This window comes from Nicrophorus vespilloides, unplaced genomic scaffold (genome assembly GCF_001412225.1).
Source record: "Nicrophorus vespilloides isolate i.1.1-1 unplaced genomic scaffold, Nicve_v1.0, whole genome shotgun sequence".
NCBI classification, from domain to species: Eukaryota; Metazoa; Arthropoda; class Insecta; order Coleoptera; family Silphidae; genus Nicrophorus; species Nicrophorus vespilloides.
Window position 1 is genome coordinate 44,465 of NW_017099628.1, and position 15,842 is coordinate 60,306.

Genomic DNA, 15,842 nt, shown 5'->3' on the forward strand with positions numbered 1-15,842 from the left:
TGGAACCTTTGTATATGTTCGATTTACTGGCCGCACCCCACAATTAGATAACATACGTCCATACTGGTTTCAGTATTACTTTGTATATAAGTAATTTATTTTCCACTAATAATTCCGACCTTTTCCCTAGAAGCTAGTCGAGTTTTCTAAATTTTATTTCTAATTGCTTCCTTTAAGCCTGAATGTGATCTTTCCAGGTCAGTCTTCTATCTAGATCAGCGGTCGGGGAACCGGGGTAAATTACCCAAAATGGGGTAAAAATGAATTTTTTTTTGGGTAATAGGGAAATTTTTCTAATTTCATCTTACGAAACTCAGCGAGCGGTTCTCTGACTACTTTTCAGATCTTGATGTACAAACTGTGAATTGGGTTGTAGATCCTTTTAAATGTGAAATTACTAACATACCAGAAGAACCTCCAGGTTTGGCAGAGGCAATTCTTGAACTTCGATCCAATACTGAAGCACGTATTCAATTTGAGACCAAAGCAAATCTGTCGTCTTTTTGGTTGTCAAATGCTGCAAGGGCTTTCAACATTGCACATGAGGAGGCGGTAAAAAATTGTTTCCATTTGCAACAACCTACCTTTGTGAACAAGGCTTTTCTACTTTAATGAACATAAAAACGTAAAACAGAAATCGATTAAACGCCGAAGACTGTATTCAAATTGCTCTTACATCAAAAAGTCCCAATTTTAAAGTAATTATTGGGGTATTTTGGGGTAATGGTTAATAAAGATTGCTGTGTCATCAGCGAATGTTGCAATCTTAGTATTGTTAGTTTTAGGAATATTTGCCGCGTATATAAGGTAAAGCAATGGTCCTAAACTACTTCCCTGCGGCACCCCTGATTCTATTGGGTGTAAATCGGTGTATTGTGATATGTCTAAAAGGGCAGCCGAGCAGTATCTTTTACTTTCCAGGTCTTGGTAGATGGTATTTACTATTCTGTTTACTTGCTCTATTGTCCTGTATTTGCAACGAAACCCAAACTGATGGTCTGGTATCAGCTTATTTGACGCTATAATAGGTTTTCGAAAACTTTTGATAATATCGGTAGAAGACTTATTGGTCTGTACTACTTGATTTCTTCGGCAGGTTTTCCTGGTTTAGCTCCGCGTTTTGATTAATATGTAGTTATAATTTCAAATTAACTTTTTTCATTGATTAATATCATAATTAGCACATTTTAACGTGAATTTGTAGAAATTAGGATAATTTTAATGGTGTAATATCATATTATTAATAACTAAACATGCGTTTTAGATGATAATGAGTAAGATTTCATGACAATTAGCAGCATTGGCAGTATTGATTTGATACACCGAGTTGCGCATATTGTTGGATGCATTAATAATATCCCAATTCGAGATGCAATCAATGCTCTGCGGATTTCAATAATATTATGACGTTCGCAAAATCCCTCATGGAATCAGAACAGCTTTTGATTTAACCCAAATACTCGACCATGCAAAGCTAATTCCGCGAAGAAGAACGATGAAATTACCTTTGGAATTGGATATCCGCGATAGCGTTCCAAAAAAAAAACTTTATTGATTTCCATAGCAACGAAAATTTAAAGCCGGAGGTTAGAGTTCGCCGTTGTTTTGGGATTAAAAACAAAAACATATTTCAATGGAAGAATGCAAACATTGTATACTATACTTGTTGCTTTTTCTCTTTCCTCGTGTAATTAAAAGGAGGCTGTGGGAATAGCACAAATTGGCCCAACTTTTCATTTATATCATGCATACTCGGCTTTTTTTTTGTTTTTTTAGGAGCTGTAATGTATATAAATTTAAATTTAAAAAAAGACATGAATTTGAAGCACGTAACCGATACGATCGGACAAAAATAAAATTGGAACATCGGTTTTCCAATTGCAATTGTTTCGAACCCCTTTGAAGTCGAACACGTGCCAATTTCGAACCCTTTTCATTACCTCCTGTTTCTGTCATTTGCGCTAATCAAAAAGGCGCAACTGAAAAACGTAATCATTCGATGCGTATATTGTAATTGAATTTCGTGTCTCTGCGATCGATTTTTTTTTTTTTGGTGAAGTAGGTTTTCATTGATCAGTTCGTTGCAGAATCGCTGCAAATCCATTGATTGTCCTCAATTCGGATAAACATTTATGATAATGCAGTCGAGTTCAATTTGTTGAAAGCCTTGTTAATCCTTTTAGTGGTATTTTACAATCGACAACTTTGATGCTCATTCAATTCCGTATACAATTTATTTGTGAATAACATCATCATTTCATTTATATGTATCATTAGTTCATATTAACGTAAATGCAGACATTCTAAAGTAGTAAATATGAAATGGAAAGTTGAAAAAACAATGAACCTAAGTTGTTAAAATTGAACAAAAAATTGTACTTGCTCATTAAGAATTGATATTAATTAGATCAGTTTTGATGATAATTAAAGATTAAATTGTAGCCTTTCCAATGTACCTACTGGAAGTTGTGTATTATTAACTAGTCTTCTGCTATGAGTTGTCAAAATTGAGCAAGAAAATTTGTGTTTGAAAAGTAGCATCTTCCGTTTTATTTAATTACTTGAGAGCCACGTAATGTAATTGTATCATTGACAATGCAAATTAATGACAAAACTATAGACTTTTTAATGAGTTTGCTTTATTTTCCATTATCTAATGCTGTGATTTATTTAATTTAGCAAATTCACGTTTAACCCTTTCACGTTTAACTGCTGTGTAAATGATAGGGCGGATATATCCGCCCGTCCGCAGAGGGTTAAGAAAAAAATGTTCATTAAATATACAAATTAAATAAAAATGAATTAAACTAAATGCAATTACATTTGATTTATGAAGCACGTAAATAAACATCATAAAAATTTGATGCTGAAATACATGAAAAAGTTTTTTGAAAAAAAATATACTGCGATACATTTTTATTTGTTTAATGTGTACGTACAGTACAATATGTTTCATACGGCTTCAATTTTATTTGCGAGTTTGTTGTCATGGTGATAAACCGTATCCCGGGGAGTTCGATAAATAAAAGCACGTAATGAGTTGTTACACACGAAGTTGATATAATAACATAACGGAAAGTTCTGCAAATACCAAAACTGAGCTCGTTGATAAGAATATTGCTCCGTGAATATAATCCGACTACCCTTCGCAGAGGGTGTGAGGGCTGTTGCATAACGACCGAACTAAATAACATCGTTTGTTTCGTAACAATGCAATCTGCTGTCTCTCTCTCTCTCTTTGGGCCCCCGCACAAAACGCCTTGTGTGTTGTTATTCAACGTGCTGCATGTATACGATGAGATAACGTAAAACTGCACGCATTTGCAGCACGACGACGATGATGCAGAAGAAGAAGAAGGGATTACGTAAGAAAGCGCCTTTCTTCGATGAGACTCGATTATTGGGGTCCACGAATCAATTCGGATTTTGCAAGTTTGTTTTGTTTGATAGCATCCTAGTGTTTTCACATAATACGGTTAAATAATGAGTTCACGTGTGCGCTTACGTAAGTCGCGATTGGAGAACGGTTTGCAAACTCGAGATTTTACCTCATTAAATTTAATGTCTTGCATCGAAAATGATAGAAATTTGATTCAATAATGGATGCATCAAATTCAATGATCATTAGATTCGTTATGTAATTCGATAAGAAACTGCTATTAATATATACGAAGAATTTAATTTCATCGTTCATTTATATAATGACTTTTATAATTAAACTTTTAAAATTAAATATTTGATAGGAAACGTCAAAATCAATCATATTCTCATTAAATACAAGAAAATGACAGATGACAAATATTTGACGGTAAACGTCAAAATCAATTATTTTTTAATGTCAAATATTATGAAATATTCATTGAAATCAATACACATTAGCTTTGATAAGTAATTCGATAAAAAATCAGCTTATAATCTCATCAATATGACAGATGACAAATATTTGACAGAAACGTCAAAATCGAAATCAATTAGTGTTAATTATTATTTTAAAAATAGTTTGTTTTTTTATGAAATTACTACTGAAGTTTCTCATTAAAAGCAGCAATACTACAGATGACAAATATTTAACAGAAAACCTCAAAGTTAAAAGGAACTAGTTATAACTAATATGAAATAAGATTCTCAATATGACATCAATATGACAAATGACAAATATTTGACAGAAACGTCAAAGTCAAAATCAATTAGTTTTAATTATTATGAAATATAGCTATTTTATGAAATTACCACATAAGATTCTTATTAAATCCATCAATATGACAGATGACAAATATTTGACAGAAACTTTGAAAGTTAAAATGAACGAGTTTTAATTATTACAAACTATAGATTTTTATATGACAGATGACAAATATTTGACAGAAACTTTGAAAGTTAAAATGAACAAGTTTTAGTTATTACGAACTATAGATTTTTACTTAAGATTTTCATTAAATCTATCAATATGACAAATATTTGACAGAAACGTCAAAGTCAAAATCAATTAGCTTTAGTTATTACGAACTATAGCTTTTTATGAAATTAACACTAAAAATTCTCATTAAATATATCAATATGACAGATGACAAATATTTGACAGAAAATTTGTAAGTTAAAATGAACGAATTTTAATTATTACGAACTATAGATTTTTATGAAATTATCACTTAAGATTCTCATTAAATCTATAAATATGACAACTGATAAATATTTGACAGAAACGTCAAAATCAATTAGTTTTAATTATTACGAAATATAGCTTTCTTATGAAATTACCACTTAAGATTCTCATTAAATTCATCAATATGACAGATGAAAAATATTTGACAGAAGCGTCAAAGTCTAAATCTATTAGTTTTAATTATTACGAAATATAGCCTTTTATGAAATCACCACATAAGATTCTCATTAAATCAATATGACAACTGATAAATATTTGACAGAAACGTCAAAATCAATTAGTTTTAATTATTACGAAATATAGCTTTCTTATGAAATCACCACTTAAGATTCTCATTAAATCCATCAATATGACAGATGAAAAATATTTGACAGAAACGTCAAAGTCAACATCAATTCGTTTTAATTATTAAGAAATATAGTTTTTTTTTATGGAATTACAACCTAATATTATTATTTAATCCATGAATATGACAGATGATAAATATTTGACAGAAACGTCAAAGTCAAAATCAATTAATTTTAATCATTAAAAAATATGGCCTTTTTTTATGAAATAACCACATAAAATTCTCATTAAAACCATCAATATGACAGATGACAAATATTTGACAGAAACGTCAAAGTTAAAATCAATTAGTTTTAATTATTTCGAAATATAGTTTTTTTTTATGATATTATCACTACAGTTTCTCATTATATCCATGAATATGATAGATGACAAATATTTAACACAAAATCTCAAACTTAAAACGAACTTGTCATAAATGATAAATATTTCTCAGAAACGTCAAAGTAAAAATGTGATTACAAATCTAATAAAAAAAATACACAAAAATTGATGTACCAAATGAGTTTGACCAATATTTGACCTGTGTGAATTGATCTATTCAAATTGATTATTCACCTATCGTGGTCATAGTTTAGTCCTAGCAAACAGTCGTTGAGTTAATCAATGATGACACGACCCATCGAACGTTTTAGCTTCATTATCATGTGTATCGCCAATTATAGAGACAACCTTCGAATGCGTTTGAATAAGGTCTTCGATGCAGTAAATATTAGAAGCATTATGTCGCTCATTAATATTAATAGTGAAACTATTATGATTGGTGTGACGCGACGACAAAAGACGATTCGGTTTTCAATTTGAAATTTGCGAAATTGTTCGCCCGTGGGAAACCGGCATTTCGGATAATTACAGTGATTACAGACACACACATGATATATATATTCTCGTAGGCCAACCAATTACAAATTTTAATTTCAGCCTTTGAATATATTTCAATTTCGAACGCAATTTCGCGCTTTAATTATTCACGGCCTCAAGGACACTTCGCTCGTTTAGCGAACTTCCAATACCTAAGTACTCCTCGTGTCGTACAGAGGAGAGTTCTTTGTTGTTTGTTTCCAGAAGTTGAATGTTGTTATTGTGTTTTCTTAATCAACCGCAAAACTCGTTAACTTCATTTTATACTTTCCAAACGTAATCTTCTCTACCAAATTTCTATAATTAAACACACCTCAACGACGTACTTAAAAGGATAAAACATTTGTACTAAATTTCTATAATTAATACACTTTATATAATGCTTTTCATAAAGTAAATTCTGTATCAAATTTCTATAATTAACACAATTTCAAAATAATTGTCTTTTTCCAAAATATATTTTGTATTTTTAATTAACTCACTTCAACGATACAAATGAAATTTGTTTGTTATTCATTAAAAACAAAATAAATATCACAGTTACCTAATTGTAAATAAAATTTAATTACTTTATTGTATACTTTCAAAAGAAATTTCATTGTCATTAATTAAAAATAAATATTTGCTTCATTTTAATTGCAAATAAATATTAATTTATTCGTACTTCATTTTATATAATTAAACACAATTAAACAATGCAAATAAATAAACAGACATTTTGTTGTTATTAAATAAAAAAACAAATATAATTTTCATTTCAATTGATTTTTTGTAATTATTACTTAAAAATTTCCAAACATATTTTTTATATAATAATTTCTATAATTAAAAGCATCTGAATAACATTAATGTAAGTGATAAAAAAAGGTTCTCATTAATTTAAAAATTATATCAGATATGTAAAAAATGTTTATAATTAAATTTGTAAAACTGCGCCGTGTAATGGAGGAAATAAGCAAAGTATATATAATTAGATGAGTTAATTAAGATGTTTGTCCATTTAATTATGAACTTGTTTTCTGCTGCACTCGCTTTAAAGTGAAAGAAGTCTTCTTGTAGTAATGGAAACAGTCGCCTCGGGGTAGACGGAATAAGAGAGGCACATCCTGCTACATGTGATGATGTTGCTCCACCGGAGGAATCGACCCTCGAGGGAATTTCGTTCGTTACGCAACGCAACAGAACTGAACTAAACATTGCTCACCTCCGCATTTGAATCTGGCGAAAGTCATCAATCAATTAATCGTTTCAAACAGTAACCACTAAAAATGTTTACAACTGTAATAAAGTTTGTTGCATTTGATTTGCACGAAATACATTCAACTTTCACAAAATATTTGTATTTCTGTGATAATGTATATTCAAGAAATGTAATACCATAGTCATTATCATTGCTAATACTATTAGTTTCATAGTCTTACTAAAGGGACGACTAATAGGCGAATGGTTAAGTCGCCCTACCCACGATTCCGTGGGCGCCGTTTCGAATCCTGGTCAAGCCAGACCCTTTGTGAGACCTCTCATCGTTCATCATGAATGGACAGTGAAATGAAAGAGGTTCAGCGTATGGACCTTCAGCCAAGTCGATGGACAATGACAGTGTTAAGGATAGCAGCAGGTACAAAGACAAAGGGTATAGTGGAATCGCATAGCATCAATATAATGAAGTTAACCTATAAGACGGCAGTCAACCAACTAAAAACTATAACCAGAATTGTTCGTTGATATGGTGTTGTATGTATTTGGAAGTCAATAATATTAGTTTCATATACTTACTAATAACTATAACCAAAATTACTATGGTATAACTTTTATCTGGAAGTCATTGATTATAAAAACTTTGAACTGAATTATAGGTTGCTATAGTATTGTATTTATTTGTATAACTTGGATTGTTAAAAACTTTGACTTGAATCATCAGTTGCTATGCAATTGTATTGGTTTGGAAGTCTTGGATTGTTAAAAATTAGGATCAGAATTGTCGGTTGCCATGGTATTGCATTTGTTTGGAAGTCTTGGATTATTAAAACCTATAGCTAAAATTGACCGTTGCTATGGAATAGCTTTTGTCTGGAAGTCATTGATTATAAAAACTTTGTCTTGAATTATAGGTTGATATAGTATTGTATTTGTTTCTATAACTTGGATTGTTAATAACTTTTACTTGAATCATCAGTTGCTATGCTATTGTATTTGTTTGAAAGTCTTGGATTGTTGAAAAAAACTATGATCATAATTAAAATTATGTCCAGAATTTGTCGGTTGTTGTGGTATTACATTTATTTGTTAGTCTTGGATTGTTAAAAGCTATGACCATAATCGTACGTTGCTATGGTATTGCGTTTGTCTGGAAGTCTTTGATTATAAAAACTTTAACTTGAATTATCGGTTGCATTGCTATTATATTTGTTTGAAAGTCTTGGATTGTTGAAAAAATGACCATAATAAAAATTATGTACAGAATTTGTCGTTTTCTATGATATTGTATTTATTTGCAAGTATTGGATTGTTAAAAAACTATTATTTGAATTGTTTATTTCTATAGAATTATATTTGTTTATATATATTGGATTGTTAAAAGCTATGAAAATTATTGTACATTGCTATGGTATTGCGTTTGTCTTGGATTATAAAAACTTTGACTTGAATTTAGAAGTCTTGGATTGTTAAAAGACTATAACCATAATTTGTCGGTTTCTATAGTATTGTATTTGTTTGTATAACTTAGAAGAGGTTGCTATATTTGTAGGATTACTGTGGATGTCTGTAGGATTCTAAGAACTATGGGCAGAATTCGGTGTAGAATTCTGGTCGTAGTAGCATATCCTACATAAGTATGATTGGAATGGATCCGGACGAGGGATTCCGATGCGGAGAGCAAAACCGGATCGGGGCGGCGTTTTGTTTGCCAACTCTCCGGCATATTTTCTCTTTCACCGAAGGAAACCCACTGGGACCAATATTTGATGAGAAATGAAAGGCATCATCGAAAAGAACAAGAAAAAAAACCACCGTATAATCCAATTGGAACGTATCATCGACTACAGTAATTTGTAATTGAAAAACCTAAAAGAAAAATTAAATTACATAACAAACAAAAAATCAAATATTTGCAGATTCAAAAGCTTTATAACTACTTATCATGCAAATGACGTTTAAAAATAAATATTTCAAATAACATGTAAATTCTAATTAATTACTAAGATAATCCTTTTTATTTATATAATTGTACGAGTAACGTTTCACATAACGAGTGACGATGACAGGAGAAGTCCCGGATTGCGCGCCTGCTACATCATTTTTAAAACTTGTGTATATATATTATGTGTATTTTTAATATGTTTTTTTAAATTTTGGAACGGATTAAACTCGTTAAGCGAGGTTCCACTGTACGTTTTACATTCTTGATGATTATTTGTTGATTTCAATTTGCAAATGTCAAAATTAAATATTTCACAGAAAACGTCAATGTCAAAACTAATTGAAGGTTAATGATTTTTGGTTATGAAACAAAGAAAAATTGAATTATTTAATTTAAAAGATAATATGCAAATAAAATTGAAAATAATTTAAAAAAAAAACGATCTAAATTAAATATTTGAAAAAAAAAATGATTTAATAGTGAACGTATCAAATTTAATTTTAATTAAGTTTTTCTAATTAATTAGATAAAAAAAACTAATTGTAATATGTAACAAGATTTTTGATTAAATGTTGAGAACATTGACAAATGACACTTTAAATTAAATATTTGACATAAAACGTCAATGTTAAAATTAATAACTTTTATAGATTAATCATTAAGAAATATGAATTTAATTGTTATGTATAACCGTTATTGTTTATATTTCGTACATGTGTATGTATGTAAGTCATTAACACTTAGTACCAATACCACATAGGAAGATCCCATAACTAAAAATTATGTAACGACTATTCTTAATCGCTATTGTTAATCACCATGTTGTGCGCAAATTCACTTAATGATTAGGGGAAGTTAGGTACTATAGAATAGAATATTTATGTAATACAAAGTTAGTCCTACATAGTTTTAGTCTTAGAGGAGTCCCCTCAGTCATAGTTAGACTCATAAAAAACCTAGTAACAATCCTAGCAAGTGGAATCTAGACATAGAAGTTTTTAATAAACTGATGTGAATAATAAAGTGTTTATTATCATAAAAACTACAACTTCACCTCTTGCATTCCTTAAAAACTCCACTAGGACTCCACAACGACATAACTACGAGCTATTCCAAAAATAAAACTAAATTAAACCATTGGTCTTTCTGCCCCAAAGTTATTGATTTTTCTGTTTTTTCAAGATGTAATTAATTAGAAATATTGAGTGGAAGTGCCACAATTGAGCAAGAAATTAAATGTTTGTGAATCAGTCAGAACTGTAACAATTTTCAACATCTTAAAAGTGAAAAGTTATACATTTTATGTAGATTATGTTGCAATTTAAATATTAATTGTATGCAAATAAGAACTGAAGTTATAATCAAACAAAATATATACACTTTTTTGGGACCGAAATTACTAAAAGTCTAAAATTAAGTATGTAAATCTATATGTATATTGCAATGATAACATGCAGTTAAACATTTGATTAAATTCGGTGTATGCAGGTCATTAACAATGTTTTCGTGTTGGCAATAAAATTAATGGATTCAAGTATAATCCTGGCGTTAGGCTGTGCACAGTTTGGCTGCGATTCAACTAAATCAAGTTCATGCTCAATAGACCAAGAGAAATACTGTAAATAATCCTAGATTTAAATCATGCTACCTAATTAAAGCAGTTTACTATATAAATTAAAAAAACAAAACACAAAATTACGAGTTTGTAATTAAACGCAAGAGATGATAAATCATTCGATTTCCTGTAATTATAAATTGGGAAAAAAAATATAGATGTTTCAGCACAAATAATTGTAAAACAACAACTTAATTATTTCGAATAAATTAATAGAAACAAATTTAATTATCAGCAATTATTTTATTTTTAATTGCAAAAATAGGAAAAAAATACATTAAAAATCATTATAATTCATGAATTCTGCATTAATTTATTTAGTCGTTAAAAAATTATTCGATATTAAAAAAAATGGAAAAAAATCGTAACACTGTGGATTGATTTGATCATTAAAGATGTTTTTATTTTGATGTATGTTTAGTAGCACATTCACAGAGATTATTTGGATTTTCATTGCTTCGTAAAACTTTATTAACGGATAAAATACGTCTATGATTTCAATGTGATTCATCGAGTTTCAACAAATCCGTAGCTGTAAAACAAAATTGTTAGTTTAGTTTTTTTTTTAATAAACTCGTTAAATTTTTCAATATTTACTAAAATAATTTATAATTAATTAGTTTTGTTTTTTCAATAATCGGTAAGTTTTCTTTCAATTTTAGATACAATTGAGAAAAAAGATATCTTAATTCATATATGTATACATTTTTAAAAGTAGATCAAGTTTGTTTGTAAGTTGTTAAAAAATAAGTTTATAGTTTAAATAGTTGGCTTAGCATACATTATATCTAACACTACAAGAAATGCTCAAATAACACGGTGTTTTAGTTACACAGTTACTTGAATAACACGGCAAAAAAATGTGCAAACCATCGTATAACACGATTTTTTTAGCATACATTTTTAACCGGTGACAATCGCAAGCCCGACAAACGAAATACCGTCAATCAAATTCCCGACGTTCGAAAACCCGACCTTTGAAATGCCGACTGTATCGAAATCCCGACAACCATAATCCCGATAATATCTAAATCCCTACTATATTAAAACCCCGACAACCATAATCACGACTGTATCAGAATCTAGACAACCATAATCCCGACTATACCAAAATCCTGACTATATTAAAATCCCGACTATCATAATCCCGACTATATTAAAACCCGGACAACCATAATCACGACTGTATCAGAATCTCGACAACCATAATCCCGACTATATCAAAATCCTGACTATATTAAAATCCCGACTGTATCAAAATCGGGATTATGGTTGTCGAGATTTTGATATAGTCGGGATTTCGATACAGTCGGGATTTCAATAGATGGTCTTTCGGTTGTCGTGCTTGCGATATAAACCGATTTTTAACAATTCCTATTCCCATTATATTTCGCTATTGAGGAAAATATTGTACTATTCATTTACAAAAGGCTCTGAAGTATCAAATAACACAATTTTGTAATAGCACAAAATAATTAAACGTGTTATATGAAGTATTTTCTTTCAATTTATAGTTATAAAATCACTTAATCAATGTCTATATTAGAGACCGCCACAATCAAAGAATTATCAGACTTACGTAATTGTATTATTTGACCACAGATTGTAATTATCGTTTCAGATCTACTACCTTATTCAATGTTATAATTGTTAAATTGATGGATTATAATTAACAAATAAATCCTGATCAAAATTCACATTAAATTTAATACGTCAATAAACCACTTTCTTATGCGCACATAAAATTAATTATCGACCATAGATTTCATTTTAAATGCATGACCAACTTCAATATGTTTATGTCATAATAAACAAAAGAATAAAATTTACATTGCTAATCATATACTTATATGCAAATACGAATCACACCAGTTTTGGAGATATTTCACTCAACTTTCTGGTCAAATACAGTGGAATCTAGTGTTGTGTCTTTTAACGAACTCGAGACATTCACGGCGTCTCTTAGTTGCATTATTATATAAACATATACATCAGCATAAAGGAATCTCTACCGTGATTCCAGTTCGATAAACAAAGTGGACTAAACGTAAACATTCCCATCGATACCCCTATAACTTAACTCCGAATTCAAGTCCTTATTATAAACACATAATGATCATTACACGTACAATCGTAATCGAACATCTTTTTCATATAAACAAATGCTTAGGATTTTGTCCCAGTCTTATAATAAATTAAACCACCAAAGCCGAATCCCGTGGGAACGCTTAATCATCAATATATAAAGGGTGTCCCAAAATTAACGCAAGAATAGAAAACACAGTTTTTAGTGTTCAGGTTGTGATTTTTTTTATTGAATCATAAAATACATAGGATAGAGTGTAAAAGTGTAGTTATCATGTCGCGATATCGAGTAACAGTCACTGCTTGACCAGTCTCATTTAAAAAAAAAAGTATGATCCAATGATGCCTCCAGCCCAAAATCCGCCCCAAACAGTGACACGCTGTGGATGCATCTGTTTTTCGACAATCATATGTGGGTTCTCCGGACCCCAAATGCGGCAATTTTGGCAATTAACAAAGCCATCGAGGTGAAAATGTGCTTCATCGCTTTGGATGATTTTGCTCGAAAAATCAGCATCCACTTTTCGATGCTCAATATCCATTCAACGCCCCATTTTTACTAACCCTAACCTCTCAGCTGTCAAATTGTTTATTTTTTTGGGGTTGCCAACACTTTACTGCACAAATGATAGCAAATGCGACTAAGAGACGCTATAATAGCTAAAATTGATCCAAAAGATGGATATTAAAGCTTGAGGAATGTTGTTACTGCAGTGTTATCCATTTGGCATTAAATCACGTTCAAAAAGGATAACTCTCTCGGTTATTGCTGTTGTGTCATCGTTTTAGCCTATACTTCACGTTCAAAAATGACACATTACTTCACTATTTATAGTATTTACACTTTATTACATAAATAAGATTATAAGATTTGGCGTTAACTTAATAGAAACAAAAGAATATGTGCGATGGCCGAGAATCGAACTCGGATCAACTGCTTGGAAGGCAACTATGCTGACCATTACACCACCAACGCCCTTGTAAAACTCTTTGAGGTTATTGCAAATTTGCTAATTTGTTTATAATTAATAATTAATAAAAAAAATATTCATAATTTTACTCTTTCCTATCCGAATATCGCTTTTTAAATGTTTATTTATTATTTAAACTCTCAAACTTATCACTTGTGCAAGATGCCCCAAATACGGCAATTTTGACGATTAACAAAGCCATCAAGGTGAAAATGTGCTTCATCGCTTAAGATGATTTTGCTCGAAAAATCAGCATCCACTTGTTGATGCTCAATAATCCATTCAACTAACAATCCCATTTTTACTAACCCTAACCTTTCAGCTGTCAAATTGTTTATTTTTGCCAACACTTTACTGCACAACTGGCAGCAAATTCAAATCTTGCGTTAATTTTGGGACACCCTTTACAAAGCCCTATTCCCAATCACAACTCCCACCCCGTATTAATAAGAATTAACTTTATAAGTAGAATAAGTATTTAGAATTAGTCTCAGAAAAACCTTCAAACCTCATTTAAATACGTGAAACGTAAGTTTATTAAGTGAAATACAAAGTATTAAAAGGAAGAATGATTTTACAAAAAATGAAAATAAATATAAAAAATAATAATATTACAATGTAAATTTCAAGGTAATTTGATTCGATTCTTGTATATATTCTCAAGCTTTTTGGTCATTAGATTGTGTTCATGACCCTTAACATTTCCTCAAAACAAGAAACGCAATCTTTTAAAATATCTACATTGTCTTGGAAAGGACCCTAAGAGTACCAATTATTATAATAAACTTGTTTAAAACCAATTGAATTATGTAATTCCTAAAACTGAGACTCCACAACGACAACACCAGACAATATTCCACTGTGTCCAGAATTCCATCCCTGGGATACGACATTAACTTAACGAATATTTCGCTTAACGAGTAAAATGAATTGTAAGAATGACTCGCTTAACGAGCGACGTTTCGCAGAAGTCCCGGATTACGCAATTGATACATCAATTTTAAAACTTGTGTACATATATTGTGTGTATTTTTGAATATGTTTCGCTATACGAGTAAATGTCCGGAAATTTTTCAACTGTATTTCATAATATTATCAACAAAAAAATCATGATTAATTTCAATGTTGATTGATGATGATTCAATTTACAAAACAAATTTAACGGTAATAGGAAACATTTAATAAAGAATTAAGAACGAAGAAGATTAAAGGAAGTTGTTTCTCTTTATATTTGTTTTAAGCAATTTCCTAAGTAATTATACATAGGAAAACGAAGACAGAATTGAATTTACTAAAGCAATTTGCGACTTCCAGCGACAATTTCCTCCTCATTAAACCGAGAGAGGAAAAAAAAAGAGACTCAAGAGTGTTTGTCTCAGAACAAAAACGAGAATAGTTATTTCTTTATACTATTCGTTTAATAACGTAATTTATTGTACTCAATCTGGATGAGACCGACGTTGCGTGAATTAAATTTAGATATAAATCTGTTGGAGATTTGTATCGTTTCGTAGCAAATGGAATCGCGGTGTAGACAAGCTTTTTGTTCCTCGTACAATCTCCACTTAATTAAAAGCACAGACTGAAGCGGAATGAAATTTAACAAATGTATAAATTCTGTGACTCGACAATTTCTATCACATTAAACTCTTTAAATTACATGAAATGTAATGTTTTATATAAGCTTTTGTCTATATATTACAGATTATGAAAACTATTGAAAAACCTGATTGTAAAATGAAATCTACTTTTTACTGTACAATATTAATTATCAAGTATATACAAACATGTTATAAAGATTCAGTTATAATTAAGTATACTAAAAGGTATAGATCATCCATCCAAATCCTCTTAGAAATGTTGCTTAACTTTTGTAAGAAGATAAAAATAAAGCAGTTGACATTTGACAAGTGTCATTTTACTTTTTTCAATAGTTAAGCAATGAGTGAGAAGGATTAAATTTAATTGGAAAACCGAAACTTATTAAATCAATTTAATAATACAGTGGAATTTCTCTAATGATGTTTATTTAGAGATAATCCCTTTCTACTTTCGTCTTATTTTCAAATCCATCATTCTGGTAAGATTTTGACAGTTTATAGTTGATATATTTGACAGTTGACGTTTTACTAATTATGTTTAACAGTTAACATTTTA

General features: G+C 30.1%; 1 protein-coding gene and 1 non-coding gene across 2 annotated transcripts in view; both read right to left on the bottom strand.

The window, feature by feature from the left end:
* The window catches only part of LOC108564907 (Ca(2+)/calmodulin-responsive adenylate cyclase-like), a gene marked incomplete at its 3' end in the record, with an annotated part of 105,877 nt that overhangs the window by 43,531 nt on the left and 46,504 nt on the right, over positions 1-15,842 (bottom strand). The gene's annotated exons all lie outside the window — the stretch shown is intronic.
* Trnag-ucc lies at positions 13,619-13,690 on the bottom strand. Its single transcript has one exon. It is a non-coding gene; the product is annotated as a tRNA-Gly (tRNA).